The sequence below is a fragment of the Triplophysa dalaica genome, chromosome 8 (genome assembly GCF_015846415.1).
Source record: "Triplophysa dalaica isolate WHDGS20190420 chromosome 8, ASM1584641v1, whole genome shotgun sequence".
Lineage (NCBI taxonomy): Eukaryota > Metazoa > Chordata > Actinopteri > Cypriniformes > Nemacheilidae > Triplophysa > Triplophysa dalaica.
The window spans coordinates 24,474,974-24,479,069 of record NC_079549.1 but is presented as its reverse complement, the minus strand read 5'-3'; the positions used below and the strand labels follow the sequence as shown (position 1 = coordinate 24,479,069).

The 4,096-nt window shown below is 36.7% G+C and overlaps 1 long non-coding RNA gene across 1 annotated transcript; it reads left to right on the top strand.

Moving 5' to 3' along the window:
* LOC130427307 (uncharacterized) lies at window positions 1-1,083 on the top strand. Its single transcript, XR_008907297.1, has 3 exons — window positions 1-120; window positions 306-404; window positions 523-1,083. It is a non-coding gene; the product is annotated as an uncharacterized LOC130427307 (long non-coding RNA).
* Window positions 1,084-4,096: the final 3,013 nt, after the last annotated feature.

Below are 4,096 nucleotides of genomic sequence, written 5' to 3'. Positions count from 1 at the left end.
GTGGCTCGTGCATTTAAGCGCTTGAAACGAATCATGAAAGTGACGTTGATTGCGTCCTAAAGGGCTCGGCATACTGCAGGCGAATTGCGCTTTCGTTCTGCGCTTTGGGGAAAAACGAAGGTATAGTGTTTTCGAACAATCCAACACAACTTTGTTTCTGGAGGCGTGGTTTACACGACGTATGCAAATAGCCACTGAAACGCGACATTCAAAAGCATTTATGCTGCTCAAATGTTATCGTTTTTTAATGTAGACCTTATCTGACCCAACCTTATCTAAATATAATGATATGTTATTTTCCACAGACCGGGTGGCGCTACATAACACACCCACCTATTACATCATGGCTCTGGACCAATGGTGGCTCGAGGGTGTTGACTGGCCAACATGAACTTTCCCCTCTGGTTGGTTTTGTTCGAAATCAGTTCACAGACTGTCGTATTTGTAGTGTGTAGTATGCTTAGCCCTTAAAAGTCTTTCATTTCTTTTTGTTTCATGTCACACGTCATGTGTTGTCAGCAGATTGTCGGCGGGTCAAGTCATGTCGCTAATATTTCACATCGAGTTGTTTTTTAAAGGAATCGTCCACTTTCAACATACATCTTCGTGATAATTTACTCACCCCTGTTATCATCCAAGATGTTCATGTATTTATTTATTTAGTGGAAAAGAAATGAAGATTTTTGATGTAAACATCAGATTTTTCTCCATATAGTCACTTCAATGGACTCCAAACGCTTGAAGGTTAAAATGACAGTTTCAGTGCAGCTTGAAAGGACTTTAAACCACACCAGACCATGAATAAAGGTCTTATCTAGAGAAACCATCACTCATTTTCGAAATAAATTAAAATTATATATGCTTTATAACCACAAATGCTCTCCTTGATCTGTTCTGCGATGCGTGTTCATGACTTCACACGTAATACGTAATTACGTTGAAAGGTCACGCTTGACGCTGGCGAAAGTACTGAGTTCCACCTACGTCATCGTGACCTTTTATAATGTAGTTACGTATGATGTAACTACCTCACCCCCCCCCCTAGTTTGTTGTATTAAAAAAAAATGTAAGACAATACATAAAAACAAATAATAAGAAAGCTAGAACCCTATAAGATCTATTTGATACAATCTATTATGATATTGTCCCCTTTTTGTGATCTATATTTAATAATATGGTGTTTATTTAAAGTGATTATTTTTACTTATTTACTTTTTTATTTAATTGATTTTTGTCTGTTTATTTCTTTAATTTTATATATATAATTTTTGTGTGTGTGTTGTTTTTCTTATTCTTCTGAGCCTATGCCCCTTTCAAAAACGGAATTGTTGAGTGTACATTATATGTCATTTTGTTGTGTAAATCTGTAATATTTGGTTATATTTCAAAAAAATAAAAAAATCGCATTGAATTCATTGACAGACTTCAGTGAAAGTGCATATGTTATTTCTCTATATTTTTATATAGAGATGCACCAGAGCGTCCGTCATGTTAGTGTACCTCTCGTAAAAACAAACTTCCCAGATGGACTTTTTAAATGCAGAAATCACAGGTGTTCTGCAGGTGTGACTGGATCATGTAAAGCCAAAACAGGTATTCATAAAAAGTGGTCAATAGTGAGTGATGGTTATACTATCAAAGACACATTGTCTGATAGGATTATTTATTTTGCATTAATATTAGAATCAGATTGAATAATAGAGGTTTGAACACATTTATTTACTGAATTATCTGAATGAGAATGTGCTCATCATATGACCTGTCTTGTGTATGTGAAGATCTCTCTGTGTTCTGCATGTTCTTCATCACAGGAGAATGTTTGAGAAAGCATCACACCAGCACGAGAACATGGTGTCTTACTGCGGTGCATCAGAATCACACTGCCAGATGTTTTCTCTGAAACACAGTAATTGTTGTCTTGAAACGCTGCAGACTTGTTTTTTACATCCATGTGGTTTTTGTGTTCGCTTCTTTTTCTATTTCAAGTGAAGCATGGTAGACTGTTGAATTCTTTCGCGTTCTGTCACTGTACACAACAGAAAGTGTATGCATGAATGATTTGGTAGGTTTGCTATTTATTATTTTTGTTTTATTTTAAAAAGTGTTTCTTAAACAAAGCATCAATCTTAAAAATGAAAGGCAGACTGAGTTGGGCTTTGTTTTTTATTTCACTGCTATTATTTGTGCACTTTAAAATACATCTGCATTTTGTTGGCCCTATACAGTTTATTTTCATATAATTGAATGTATAATTTGGCACTTTCTAGAACCACCGGCACGGCACAAATAGAGAAACAGAACAGAATAAACAGAATAAGCAATGTAAAGTATAGACAGGTTATAATGGAATGGTTCTATACTCACTATGATGTTGAAACATGTCTGAATCACAGCTATTAAAACTTGTCTATAAGTGTGACTCAAACAGGTACAAAACAAATCCACATCATAGCAACCCAGTGAAACAAACAAAACCATCCTGAAAAGCCCATGACAGTATATTGAAAGGTTTAAAAAGCATCCTATAGCTTTTGCTATTTGAAAGGAATTTATTCTTCACCTATATTGCACAAATTGTGAGTTTACACCAAACAGGTTTCTCTCATTTTGGCCATCTGCAGTGGTCTGGAAATGACTTCAAATACAGTAAAAATAACTGATAATTATATGGGCGAGTGCTGTAGGTGCCGTGATAAACGCAGTAAAGTTGTTTTATTATTGGTTGAGAAAGGAGGGAAATTCCTTCGACCGCCTCAATGACTGACGGCTGTTTATACTTCACATACTTCAACCAAACCACTCGACTTCATACAGAATGTGTTTTTCAAGCATCTTTTGAACGTTCTCTTAAACATATGAATAGAGTGTGTAGCAGATGTCTACAGTGATTCTGTCTGTTCAAAATGTGCAGATCTATCCCAATGAGAAGAATCGAAAGCACAAACGGAAAAAATAAAAACAACTTTGATGTGGACTTTGAATTTCAATGTGTATCAACAAGTTCATCTAAAATGAGCATATTTGTACTTGTTCTCCTCTTGTGTTCCACAGAACAGAATCACAGCATGTGTTTGGAGATCCCGGTCTCACGGCAGTTTGTGGCATAGACACGAAATTTGGTATCTATTAATTTATTCTATTAATCTATTGGCTAACCGAAACCTTATCTCACTCCAAACCCTAAAATCTCAGCCACAAAGGATAACTTTGCTAGTTTCACGACGTGGCAAAACAACGATAAATGACTCCACTCACCACGCCCCTAAAGCTGACGTCACAGGGACAAGGTCAAATCAAGAGGCTTGTTCAACTTGATGCAGCGCCGCAATGTGGATGACATCAAAATACCGCGAGAGCCATCTGAATAACCATGAAAAGAATCGTTCTCGCGGTACTTTGATGTCATCAGCCTGTCGGATCTTGCTTTGCTGCATCAAGGCGTTACATTTCCCTCACACGTTTGCAATATTCCACCAATCACAACACACTGGATAACTGCCCAATCAGAGCACACCTCGAATTTCATAAGCTTTGTTAAAAATCTGCGTGTTTCAGAGAGGCGGAGCAAAGAGGAGATACAAACATGTACGGTCTGTTGAAAATACAGTATATACACATTGCATTAGATCTGATCTTAAACGAACCATAATATTAGTTTAAGCCCTGTAGATAGTAAATACATTAGATAGAAAGTCGTGCTCGGTGACACGAGAAAAGGGGGAAATTCATGTCAGTAAACACGAATGAATAACTTACAGTTCGTGACAATGTGATGAATTCCCATGATGTGCTGGTTTGGAACAACATGAAGGTGAGTAAATTATTGATAGATATGAACTGAACACACCATCAGTTAATTAAGAATAACAATCACATTTTACAGCCCTTTAAAAATGAACACAAAGAAAGAAAAGACTGAAAAAGAACACCTACAGTGCTGTATCGTGTAAAGTTTTATACATTAGACTTTTGTTGTGTGACACATGAAGGGTTAAATGATGTGCTGTTTTTCCTGTGCTAACCTGTCCTGCAGATGTGGTCCAGAGTGTGTTTCTGAGGTATGTATGATGAACACACCCAGAGAATAAGAAAGAGA